Below are 13,860 nucleotides of genomic sequence, written 5' to 3'. Positions count from 1 at the left end.
CCATGCCCACTCCACGCTCCAGTTCTCAGCCTCGTCTCCCGCCCTCCACCCTAGGCCTCCTCTCCCGCCCTCCACCCCAGGCCTCCTCTCCCGCCCTCCACCCCAGGCCTCCTCTCCCGCCCTCCACCCCAGGCCTCCTCTCCCGCCCTCCACCCCATCCCTCGTCTCCCGCCCTCCACCCCATCCCTCGTCTCCTGCCCTCCACCCCACCCCTCCTCTCCCTCCCTCCACCCCACCCCTCCTCTCCCTCCCTCCACCACACCCCTCCTCTCCCTCCCTCCACCACACCCCTCCTCTCCCTCCCTCCACCACACCCCTCCTCTCGGGCTCCTGGGCACCCCCTACCTGCGTCTCCTGTCATCAGCACAATGCACTATTTGCTCTTCCAATGCCCACAGTTTGCCCACCGGACGGCCCTGCTAGGTGGGAAGCTCCTTGCAGGCAGGAACCCCACCTGCTTGACTTTACTTTGGAATCCCCGCAGCCTCATACGGGGCTGAGGCAGGTCCTTCCGTCAAATGGGACTGAATGAGCGGCGCTTAATCCATCCGCCAAAGGCCCGTCTCCCTTGGGTTTTCAACAGGTAACATGAGCTTTTAAAAATGAGTCTCGTTAAATGAAGTGCCCTGATTTTCAAAGTTATGCCCACCCACAACGACAGGGCAGGGGCTCCCTTCCAGAATGACAGAGCCCTGGGGCTCGTCTGACCACTTCTCCACCCCCAGATTCCTCTCATCACCCGATGCCTTTACTTTGGGACTTTTCCAGGTCGTTCCTCACCTCGTGCAGCATTGCTGTGAGTGGGCGAGAAGGAACCTCGTGGTCTCCGTGTGCTCTGCGGGGACCACCTCTTCGCAGGGGCTGCCACCTGCCTCTCCGGCGCTGCATCCTCAGCATCCCCACTGCCCCCGGATCTCCTTCAGGGAGGTGCGGCGGAAGAGCGGCCCCAGCAGCCTCCTCCTGTGGCCCAGGCGCACCAAGGCGAGCGCGGCCACGAGTTCCGGCCCAGCGCCACCCAGACTCTTTGATGTGGGTTTGTGTGTGGGAGAGTAAAAGATGCACACACCCTCCGCAAGTCTAGAATTTGTGGTTTTTGTTATCTCACAACTTCATATTTGGAAGAAGTATTTTAATGTCTTATGAGTTGTGAATAATTATGTAATTCTGCCACTTTCTCAAAACCAAGATTTTTCAAATGGACTGCTCTAGTCTGGAGCTGACATCCTTAAGAGAACTTTGCTTTTTTTCCTGTGGGTTTTAAGCAAGAGCGTGCCAAATGAATTCTTTCGTCCGCTTAAAACAGTTCATTAGGGGGAACCATCCTGTAAAAGGAAAGGAAAGGAAAGGAAAATCCTTCCTTCTTCAAATGAATTCTCAAAAATTACTTCTGAGATGCAAATGCTGCTTGAGTGTTTGAGCTCCGTGAGAGAGTCCACTTCCCAACTTGTTTTCAGTCTGCTCTTGGGTGCTACTGAATTTCTTAAACATTGTGTTTCTCCCTTATCTGTGAATTAGCCACGTGCTCTTTGGAATCCCTTCCTGGGTCTTCGTTATTCTTCCTCAGTTATTTAAGAACCTAGGGAAAGCCCGGCGTGGTGGCTCACGCTTGTAATCCCAGTATTTTGGGAGGCTGAAGCGGGCGGATCACCTGAGGCCAGGCGTTTGAGACCAGCCTGACCAACATGGACAAACTAAAAATATAATATTAGCCAGGCGTGGTGGCAGGCGCCTGTAATCCCAGCTATTTGGGAGACTGAGGCAGGAGAATCGCTTAAACCTGGGAGGCGGAGGTTGCAGTGAGCCGAGATTAAGCCATTGCATTCCAGCCTGGGCAACAAGAAGGAGACTCTGTTAAAAAAAAAAAAAAAACCCTAGGGAAAGGGTCGTGAAGACTGCATAATCAAATGACACCATGAACTCCTCAAGGGTCTACCCATTGTTTTAACTTACTGCCCAAAAGGTACTTCTCATTCGAATAGCCCCCATTGTACCGTCATCTCTGTCAATCATCACGTCACTTGATCATGACATCGTTCTAAGCACCTATAACATCCCAGACCCTGTCTGAAGCACCAGGAATGCTGGGTGAATGGGACAGAAGGGACCACAGATCCTCATGTTGCTGTATCAAGCTTAGACTCTAGTGGCCCCAATGGCTGATCTCATGACATTCAAATAGGAGGCGATTATTTCATTAAATACAAACACGAGATTCTCAATAGTTAGGATGTGCTTATTTTTCCTCCAGGGCACAAGGGATTTTTTTTCTTATATGTATTTCATATCCCTAGCTGGAGAAATATCAAAAGAATCTGAATATCACCATCTGGAAGTTGTGCCATGGTCTCCAGTGGGCAGGATTCGAGCTGGGATTCTCTTCTTCCTCTAGCAGTGTATTTCTTCTGCTTCAAATGAGCACAAACACATCTAATTCCCTAATGGACCAACTCAGACCTAAAAGTCTCTTATTCTTTGCCCGCCGTCCTCTACCCACATAGATTCCTGGGATTCTCTAAATGCAGATGGCAGTGGGGAGGGCTGGGGATTCCCATCAAGGATATTTGATCATCAGTGACTTCACTTAACCAATAAATCAAACGTGTTGAAATACACACATGTCAGAAATGTGGTATGCTGTTACTCACTCAAAAGTCTGTTGGTCTGTCTTGGTTGCGATTGGGCAATGAAGCTCTAGGGACTTATTTCTGCTTCAATAGTCTGTAACCCCCAATCAATATTTCGTTAAGTGTTACTATTCGTTCCTAGTATTTCCCCAAGTTTAACTTGTTCTTTTTGAAACAACTGGTATTCTTATGAGCCAGAAGACTATTATTTGAAAATGTTTCCTTTTTTTTTTTTTTTTTTGAGACAGAGTTTCACTCTTGTTGCCCAGGCTGGAGTGCAGTGGTGCGATCTTGGCTCATTGCAAACTCCATCTCCCAGGTTCAAGTGATTCTCCTGCCTCAGCCTCCCAGGTGGCTGGGATTATACGCACCCGCCACCATGCCCAGCTAATTTTTGTATTTTTAGTACAGATGGGGTTTCACCATGTTGGCCAGGCTGGTCTCGAACTCCTGACCTCAGGTGATCTGCCCGCCCCGGCCTCCCAAAGTGCTGGGATTACAGGCATGAGCCACCACGCTCAGCCAATGTTTCCTTTTTTAAACCTTCATTATATATCACTTTCACATTTAGAACTCTCTTTGCCTCCATCTAGAAATATTTTCATTTCTCTGGATGTGCTTCTGTCTCCCGCCGGACAAGCCTGGCACTCCGGAAAGTGGACCCTGTGTATCCCGGCACCTGGTGCACAGGAGAGCCTCAATAGACACTGAATGATTTTTTTTACCATTGAAGTTGTTTTTAGCTCTCCCCTATCAGCCGTTAGTTAGCAGTTCACATTGTATGTGGAGTCTGTATTTATAATATAACATTAGCTCTGCCCTAAAATTCCACAGGATAAATTCCATTTGGAAACATCCTCTAATTGTCATGCAGTGGTTCTGTTCAAACTGCAGGAACATTTCTAAATCCCACAGCTGTAACAGGCTGCCTGCCCATTACAGAAGGAGACGTCAGGCGGAAATTCAAAACACTTGCTACTGTGACATCTGCCCAGTGGTACTAATTTACATCCATTTGTATTTATTATTGTATAGTTTGGGATGTAATAAGATGCTGCCGTCATCCCCACAAGCCTCTGGAATACTGAGGAGAGGTATTGCACAGTCACGAAGCACACAGGCTCTTCGAGTTTGACCTCTGCTTTGAATTGCCACTTGACCCAGGATGAGGAAGTCTGACTGAGCAGCGGTTTCCTCATCTGTAAAATGGGTATAACACCAGTACCTATTTTGCTGGATTGGCACCTGGAATAAATGAGAAAGCACAGGCCAAGCCCTCCAGCGTGTAATTAATGCTAGCTCTTCATATTAAATTCCTTTAGCTTCAAGACAAAGTAATCAGAGACACTTACAGAATTACGGAAGAGTTTATCATGCCATTCTCTTTGAGGAAAACAGTTAAGCAGTTTTAATCCATTTTATAATAATGTCTTACATAATCCTTACTCAGAACTTTAATCAAAAAGGTTGTCTTTTAATAAACAAGATTCACATTTAGACTCTGTCTACACACACAAGCCAGTTTTAAATGTCACCCAGATTAAGTCAAACAACCAATAATTAACAATGTTTGACATGTAACTGGTTTTGTTTGTGGACCCAGTTCTAAACATTTTTTTACCAAGTAACCTTAAATATGTCATCAGATGGGTTTTTAGTAGACATATCTGAACCTAATTTTGTAGCTTAAAAATAGTATATTTTATTCACTTTTTAAAATATTAAATATGTAGGATATTTTAATACTCGGCCAATTCAAGTGTTGATAAGTAACATCTGTCAACATTTACAATATTATCTAGCTCAGTTATCCAGAATAAACTGAGAATCTTCTGGATTTTTAAAACAATTCTCAGGCCCTGATTTACTAGGAGAGTTTGGGAGGACCTTTATGCAGACAAACAACTCATAGCTTAAGTTGGCTTCCACTCCTTTCTAACACAAAGATAACTGCGAGGTGGAAAAATATCACTTTGTGAAAAACGACATCTTAGCAAAACAGATCTGTACAAGGCAGAACTGGACAAAATATGTTGATTCACATTACCACCGACTTATATCAGACATTCTATCATTTTATCTGCCTCAAGCATTTATCAGAGTAAACTGCTGCAGAGTGCAACTGCCTCCTTGTTGGCTGGGACAGGTGTTACCACATCTATCGCCTCGCCTGCTTGTAAATGGGGATAGCCCGTTCCTGCAGCTAATCCTGGCAACACAAGCTCACCTTCACACAACAGGATTGGGAGGCTCTGGAAGGTTCCAAGGCCAAAGACAGAGCCAGGTCTGCTTGGAAGCCATCTGTGATCCCTGTTCCTACCCCTCCACCTTGCTCATGCCTCCCTCTGCAGCGACAAGCCTGGCACCAAAACAGCACCTGCCAGGGGAACTTGAGGATTTGGCTGGCCTGGGGCTAGAGCTGTCCATTCCCACCAAGAGGAAGAGGCCCACAACCCCAGTGGCCTCTGAGGCCAGCAGAGCCTGTGGTGCCGCAAGGGAACAGCCTGTGAGACTGTCCTCTGCTGCACCCTGCACCTCTGACTCGGACTAACACACCAGGATCTTCTATTTCAACAGCAGTGTCTGTGGTCCTCTTTTCTAAGTGAAAGAGTCCAAGTTAAGTTGGCTAGAGGGATCCTTGCAGCTCCAGAGCAGGTGTAGGGCTGATACCAGCCCTCTGCTGTTATTTGACAGCTTGCAAAATGTACAAACTGGCCAGATACAGGTGTGTGCTTGCATGTGTGTGCATACACACACACATCTGAATATATGTGTGTATATATCTACACATCATACTAATAAACTAATAACTTCCATGGGCAATAAATTTTCAAGTTTCTTTAGGATTCAGATAAGGAGAATGTATATAATCAATTAACACATTAATTATTATGCATACATAAACATACTAATACTCTTAATACGCCGTTTGAAAAAATATATTCAACCAGCTTAATTTTTCTAATTTTGTTTTTGTTAAATCCTGTTTTCTTATTAACAATTGATTGCTAAGCAGCAGGCACTGTGCTAAGTATGTTACCTGGATTATCTGGTTAATCCTTCAAATAGCTACATGGTGAAGACACAGATGTCCACGTCTTCTGCAGATGAGAAAAATGAGGGGTAATAATAAATAATTTGCACAACACAGCACAAAGCTGAGGAGCCAACACTGGACCTGACGAAGTCCCATTCTGGAGGCCATACTCCCAGCTGCTAAGCTCTGCTTGACTTCTCATTGAGCATGTCGCTTCTTAAAAGTTTCAACAACTCAGCAGTCTATCATCCAACTCACCTTCTCCGCAATGCCAAAAGGTAGAAGTGACACTTTTTTTTTTTCTTTTCTCTTTTTTTTTTTTTTTGAGACAGAGTCTCATTCTGTCGCCCAGGCTGGAATGCAGTGGTGCGATCTCGGTTCACTGCAACCTCTGCCTCCTGGGTTCAAGCGATTCTCCTACCTCAGCCTCCCAAGTAGCTGGGGCTACAGGCACACACCACCACACCTAGCTAATTTTTGTATTTTTAGTAGAGACGGGGTTTCACCATGTTGGCCAGGATGGTCTCAATCTCTTGACCTTGTGATCCACCCGCCTCAGCCTCCCAAAGTCCTGGGACTACAGGCATGAACCACTGCACCTGGTAATGCTTTCTTATAAGGGAGGTGCTTTCCCTATCCATGAGGGTATTTAGGGAACCATATAAAAATATATATGTAAGTTGTATATTGGTAATTGATAGACATAACACAGTTAGTTAAAAATGGCATCAAACAATAGAGTAACTTCTTTTCATCCTTCATAGATTCAATACTCATTTAGCTGAGGTTTATCATTGGCCAACACCAGGGTTGAGCTCTGGGAGGGAGAATAAAAAGTAGTGGGCATCCTCTTCTCCCCAGGAAATCACACTCTTATCCCCAAGAACTCACATTGATCATACAGATAAGATGTGTGTGGTATAACACTTGCTTTCCATGAAAATAAATTGATTAATCACTTATCGAAAATAGAGGAACAAATAATGAAAGCGTTTCTTAGGGCAAAAAATAAGAGCACTGGGGGTTTTCATGCCCTAAAGGTAGTCCTTTTTCTAACAAACAAAGAATTGGCCACGTCTACTCCTGACATAGAGCCATCCTCCTTTGCTACCAGGAATAAACAACAATTTGACTGAGCCAAATAGCAGATGCAATTTTGCATGAAGCTAGTAATACTGTTTATGCTTTACTATTTTTAATATGCTATAAAAACTATTTGTCTTTTCAAAAAAAATTTTTTTTACAGATTTAATGCCACTGCCTTAACTTTAAACCAATGGGGTAGACATTTCTCCTTCTCTTTTCAGGGGCAAATTTTGGAATTATTTTAAAATCAGTCTGATGCCTCACACATCACGGCTGCTAAACTTGGGTATTTGTTTTTCAGTGCGATGAGCTTCATGCTGAATACTGATTTGAAGTGTGGTTCACCACATAGACTTAAATTGTCCTTCCCACAACTTTATCTGAGAAGCCTGACAACGGTGACAATCACAGGACTAGTTTTATTGGGTGAGACTATTCTATGTGCAATTTATTCTGACAGGCTCCACAATTTTTAAGTGCAATTAAATCCTAAGAATTTGCCCAGAAAAAAAAAAAAAGTCTACCACGTTTAAAAAAATTTTTTTTTTGAAGAAAGCAGAAAAAACAGTTGAACTGAACAACTAATTACTAACTGGTTGCTCTCTTGAAAAAAAAATAAAAGATATTTGACAGAGCCTCAAAATCGATTTCATTATCTAGACAGGCAACTTTCTGGGTCTGAGAAGGAGAAGGCTTCCAGGAGGTCTGCAGCCACCTGCTTCAGCCACTACTGGTATCCACATCTTCAAAGCGGAGGTTTAGCCACACCCAGAGAGGGGAATAACACTTACAGAAAACAACGCTCAGAAATTGCCATCACCTGATTCCCCGCAGCAGAGCAGACCAGCTGTCTCCTGTACAGGTGGAAGCAGCTTGAACGCTTCCTGCCGTCCGCACGCTCACTCCTCCCTCACAGTCCCAGAAATGGAATCCCAAGAGGCCGCTCAGGCAAGCCAGATAGAGCCACCCATGTGATCAAGCATTCAGGGCGTGAGGGCCCCCACTGCCATGGCCCAGGAAATACGTGCATCAGCATGACTCATGTCATTTGCTTGCCCTTGGTGGATTTCACATTGCATTTCTAACCCAAAGCTAGGGTCGCAATTGTCTGGGGCATAGAGTCCCTACCTCTTCTAGGTATTCCACATTCCCAGTCTCTATTCAACAAGAGGCTAGCCTCACACTGAAGCAGCTATCCAGGTTATGCTTGAGAAATCAGATGTTTTTAAAGCGATGCCAAGTTGCACCTAACATCATGGAATATTCTCTTCATGTGAACTTAATTCAGTAGAAAACATCTTCAGCCAGACACCTGCAGCTGGCATAATCTGGCTATCTGGTGCCTGCTGCTCCCTCTACCCTTGCTGCTGCCCCAACCTGCCCCATATGCCAGCCCCCATTGGGGTCGATGTTTTCCCAGAGATACTCAGCCTTTTGGTGCTCCTCTCTCCTCCTGGTATACCCCATGCATCAAGCATTGATCCCCCCATCTCGTGTGCCCCCAAGACATCTACCCCTGGTAACACTAAAATGGCCTTGCCTGTCTCACCCAATTTGGCTCTGAACTCATTGAGGACCACCTTGCACACTCCCCAGCACCTCACACAGTTCCTGGTACAGAGCAGGGCTCCCAGGGATGTTTGCTGAAGGTCTTTTTTTCCCTTCTGAGCTGCTAAAACAACAGGCATTAAATAGTCATCTGGGCCACGTTGTTGCTGTGAAATGTCCTTCTCTGCAGATTGTAAGCCCTGTGATGTGATGGTAGAAACCGCACCCTCCTTTTGTGCCCTAATATGGGCCAGTGCTCTGGGCCTACCAGATGCCAATAAATGTTTGTTGAATAAATGAATTAAAGACAATACTGATACAGACATCCTGAGAGAAAGCCAAAAAGGTCTAAAGATGAAGGCCTTCCAACATCCATGTGCACAGAACCTTGGGAAAGCTGTCCATCGGCGTCTCTCTTACGTGACTTCCTATTAAAGGTGCTCCGCAGAACTTGAACTGACCTATTGCAGTATAGCACAGTACTAGGGACATAGGCCACGTGGAAAGAGATTATTACTTCATCTGCTTGTCATGCAAAGTAGGGCTGAGGATTCGAGGCCTCGACATGGAGAGTGGGACCCCAGGGCCCTCACCCCTCCCTTCTCAGGCCATTTGTTCCTTTTTCCTGGATGACCACCTCCCACCTGTCACCCTCTGCCTTTGCCTTCCGCTTGATCAGCACTAAATCACTCTTTCAGACTCATCTCAGGTACCACCTCTCCAAGGACACGTTCCCTGACCCCTCTGGGCCTGGCCTGGTGTGAACACATGCCATGCTGTTAACCTCACTAGACAGAGACACTGTCTTCCTTTTTTTTTTTTTTCTCAGACAGAGTCTCACTCTGTCGCCCAGGCTGTCGTGCAGTGGTGTGATCTCGGCTCACTGCAACCTCCGCCTCCCAGGTTCAAGCGATTCTCCTGCCTCAGCCTCCCAAGTAGCTGGGACTATAGGCATGCTGCCAACATACCCGGCTAATTTTTGTATTTTTAGTGGAGACAGGGTTCCTCTACATTGGCCAGGCTGGTCTTGAACTCCTGACCTCGGGTGATCCTCCCACCTCAGCCTCCCAAAGTGCCGAGATTACAGGTGTGAGCCACCACGCCAGGCCTGGTCACTTCCTTTTTGAGTATCTCCGCCGCGACTGAGTGAGGACCTCGAGCAGTGTCAGGATTTGCTCTTGCTCCTGCCTCCCACCCTCTCTTGAATCCTGCTCCCTTTCCGCCTGCCTGGGCCTTTGCCACTTCCCCAGATTTCAATTATGCAAAATTAAATAGCTGCTTCATAGGCGAACAGCTGGATACAACACCTTGAGGTCTTCAGGGGAAACTGTGCAAGCATAAGAAACAGGAAGAGCAACTTTTTAAGATTAAAATACTGCTTTGAGGCTGGCGTGGGCGCTGTCTCCAACAGAGGCTGAAACTTGCCTGCTGGATTTAAACCTGCCCATGGTCAGGCATCAAGTCCCCCATGCCAGGCCTGGGGGAGACAGAGGAGGTGAGATGGCCACAGCCTCAGCCACCTTTCCTGCTACTTTTGGCAGCTCCACGATTGGCACCAGAATGGCACTTATTGGAGGGTTTTCTCCCTCGCAGGCCTCCTAGGAGTCGTCTGCTGCCTTTCCTCCTACCCAGTCCAACCCCTCAAACCCAGGGGATGCTGGGCTTCCGACTCTCTTCCCCTTTTATAAGTGTAAGGTGCTATCCCTGGGAGGCCAATGCTGTTGTCTGCACACTTACAGAACCCCAAGTTATTTCCAGGACCCCCTAAAAATGTGCAATGCTAAAACAGGACTGTTTTACTTTGAACACCAGATGAATTCCGGAACAGTCAGGTGCAAAACTGAATCCTGGCATGGTGAATCATCTTCCCCATGGCTTCCATTTTAATTTCAGAAGTGCATTAGTGGAGGCTGAGAACTTGCATCCAACACAATATGAAATCTAATGAGGAATTCCGACATTGCCCGAGAGTGCATATAGCCCATGTGCATTTCATTTGTCCGTATGTGCCCTATAAAAAATTCAACCACTTTGGGAGGCCGAGATGGGTGGATCATGAGGTCAAGAGATCAAGACCATCCTGGCTAACAGGGTGAAACCCCGTCTCTACTAAAAATACAAAAAATTAGCCAGGCTTGGTGGCGGGTGCCTGTGGTCCCAGCTGCTCAGGAGGCTGAGGCAGGAGAATGGCGTGAAACTGGAAGGCAGAGCCTGCAGTGAGCGGAGATCGCGCCACTGCATTCCAGCCTGGGCGACTAAGCGAGACTCCGTCTCAAAAAAAAAAAAAAAAAAAATTCAACCAAATTCAAACGCACCATCTTTTATAATAAAAATCTCTCTAATATTTAAAATATACATCATACTCCCATTTAAATCAGAGTGCTTACTATTTTTACCCAAAGTACTTCTATTTCTTGAAAGAGCTGATGTTTACTAGAACTGAACATGGGTCATGCAAGATGCACTGGGTCAAAACTGGCTGGGACTGCAGAATCCTCTCTCTCCTTCAGGAATCCCGTCCACATGCTGCTGGTTCACTTTCATCATCTGAAGGACCTCTTCGTACCTAGGTTCTACTTGTCATGTTCAGTTTATTTTGGTTCTAAAGGTCAAAGGCAAATATTAATAAAGGCATTTGCAACCTTTTAAGCTTGAAAGATATTCCTGGCAGGGGAGGGACAAGACATGGCATCAGAGGTGATCAACCATCCCCGGCGCTGTGTCCCACCGGCCACAGGCCCCCTGCATTCACTCCCTTACCTAGTAGTAGGACATATGGAAATTAGCCTGGGAAATGTTGTATGTTAGCATAGTGCATGTTTAATATACTAAAGCATGGCCTTTAGTCCATAAGGTTTTATGAATTACCTGAACATATACAAGCATTCTTTAAACAAATAACACTTAAATACCAGAGTGACAATTAAAACTGACCAATGGAAAGGATCTGGAAGGCCCTGGAACAAGTGCCTTTTCTTTTTTGTTGTTTTTGGGTTTGTTTGTTTGTTTCTGAGGGAAAGAGGAGAGGCTCTGAAATCCAAGTCTACAGTCTCTTACATGAAAGTACAAAACTCCAAAAAGCTCTAAAAACCAAAAGTTGTTACTTAAATTTTGCAGCCCACCCTGACATGCGGTTATATAGGGTCTTCCTGTCACTCCACTTAGAGTGACCATTCCTGTGTTCAGTATCCAAATGCCCATGCAATTGGGAAGAAAGGAACCCTAGGCTGGAGAATTCTAGAATATCCCATTACAGTCTTGACACTGTATTCTTTTTTATTGAAAGAAAAAAAAATCTCAACTCTGAAGAACATCCAACCACACAGGTTTTGCAGAATGGTACTGTTAGAGTCTGACATAAACAGGGGCCTGGCATGTAATTAAGTGAGAAGTTACCCAAGCTACATTGAAGAAGGACGGTGACTCATAGGGTTAAAACTGAGAGCCTGGCTCTGATCCAAAGCTGTGTTTAACAGACGTGCAAACATACCACACCGGTTCACCGATCATCAGCCCAAGCTCCAATATCAATTCTGTGTTAAACCATCAATCTAAAGTGGATATTTTTGTTGTTTTGTTTCTCTTTCTTCCCCCATCAGGGCACCTAGTGAACCAATTTCAAATGACACCTGAACCTACATATTTTTCTTAAACTACTGAATTGGAACAAAATCAAAACATCAAAATATTCTCCAAAAATGGTGGGAATGGAATCCGGATTTCATTCGGTTTAAGTCCCAGGTTGAAAAGACACAAGATGGTCAAGTCATCGCATGGATGGAAAGGGCTTAAACCACCCATCCATTTTTGAAACCTTGACCTTGAGAAGGAGAGAAAGCTTTTAAGTTTTTAAAACAGCTGGAAAATCATACCACCTGTGCATTTTTACCCAGCCATACTCCAAACCCAGCTCTCTATTTTATATACCTGTTTTTTTCTTGTGATTATCTCACTGTTCCTTGCAAGGATGAGCCGATAATTTGATACTCCAGAGGCAAGTTCAATTTCTCATCTGAAGAAGAAGACTCAGGGGTGGCCTCCTTCAGGAATTGTAAAGTTCAGGGGAGAACGGCAATCCATTTTTATATGCTAATACTTCTCATTTAGTTAATTCGATTAAGTGGTATGAAATGATACCTTGCTGGTAGATGGATGGTTCGCACATTTGCAGTAAAATCTAAATGCCAAATTTTCCTCCTTCAAATTCTTGAGAGAGTTATTTTCATCACTTTCATTTCTTCCTGTACCACAGCCATTGCTCATCTCTTTGTTCCCTGAAGAGCTTTAAAAGTAGCTGTGTTCATGTCATTTTTATCTTGTTACTTTAATCATGTGCTTATTGACAAGAGCGGAATTTGTCATCCTCTTCCAAGCAAGCCCTGTCGCCAGTTTTTCAGCGTGATTCAGCATAAGTCATGCTCCCTGAGGAAGGGACACTAACCCAACCCACCCAGGAACACAAGGACGTCACTGGAGAGGAACTTTTCCCCAAATCCCCAGGACCTGCCTTGGTGCAGGGCAACTTCAAAGGAGAGAGTCTTGTGTGACCAGGAAGAGATAACCTGTGGTGGCAGCATCCTTTCCAGGAGGCTTCGCCATGACATGGCAGCACTGTTGGAATGTCTTGTTTGTTTCTCCAGAGTCTGTTCCTTTTCTTAAGCAAGTCAAGAATATCCAAAGCAGACAGAACTGTTTGGATTTCTGGATTTGCTTTTGTTTGTGTTTTCTCTACTTTCTATTGCAGTCCAACTGAGTCACACTCATTTTTTAAACAACTTAAGATTCCATGTTATTTAAATAGTGTTATGTTGTTTGAGAAAGTCCAGTGGCGGGTCTGGTGAGTTCAGTGAAGAAGCATGCCCACTGCTGGCCTGTGGCTTCGGTGAATGGGTGCATTCTTTTTTTTTTTTTTTTTTTTTAAGACAAAGTCTTGCTCTGGCACCCTGGCTGGAGTGCAGTGGCACTATCTTGGCTCACTGCAACCTCTGCCTCCCGGGTTCAAGTGATTCTCCAGCCTCAGCCTCCTGAGTAGCTGGGATTACAGGCATGCACCACCACGCCCAGCTAATTGTTTTATTTTTAGTAGAGACAGGGTTTCACCATCTTGGCCAGGCTGGTCTCGAACTCCTGACCTCAGGTGATCCGCCCGCCTCCACCTCCCAAAGTGCTGAACGGGCGCATTCTTAACAGTGTTTCTCCTTCCGACTTGCTGAAATATGAGTCTGATTTATAACTCAGCATCCTATTGACTGATGGATGGCCTGGTTTCTGTGTGCTGGGTGCTGACAGAGGCCCCAGAAGTGCGTAAAATGATACTTGCTCACCAGGGGTTCCCATTATTTTCTCCTCAACCAGAAACATTCCCAGAGACACGCCACACAGTGAGAAATAAACATGGTGCAATGAAACACAGACGGTACCGCGAGCTCCTCTGTGAGGAGCAAGAGGTGGAGACAGTCCCAGGGGAGTCCACAGTGGGTGGGGTCAAAGTGGGTCTGAGTGGAGATGGGGGAGCTGGGTCTGAGAGGTGCCATCTGGACAGGTGGAGAGAAGGGTGGAAGGCAT

At 45.6% G+C, this 13,860-nt stretch overlaps 1 long non-coding RNA gene across 1 annotated transcript; it reads left to right on the top strand.

Annotated features, from left to right (window-relative positions):
- The first annotated feature begins 401 nt into the window (after window positions 1-401).
- Window positions 402-2,625, top strand: LOC129488841 (uncharacterized). The gene is made up of 2 exons (XR_008659721.1): window positions 402-583; window positions 2,292-2,625. It is a non-coding gene; the product is annotated as an uncharacterized lncRNA (long non-coding RNA).
- Window positions 2,626-13,860: the final 11,235 nt, after the last annotated feature.

This window comes from Symphalangus syndactylus, chromosome 8 (genome assembly GCF_028878055.3).
Source record: "Symphalangus syndactylus isolate Jambi chromosome 8, NHGRI_mSymSyn1-v2.1_pri, whole genome shotgun sequence".
Lineage (NCBI taxonomy): Eukaryota > Metazoa > Chordata > Mammalia > Primates > Hylobatidae > Symphalangus > Symphalangus syndactylus.
Note: the sequence above shows the minus strand (reverse complement) of the source record. Positions and strands in the feature narration are given on the sequence as shown.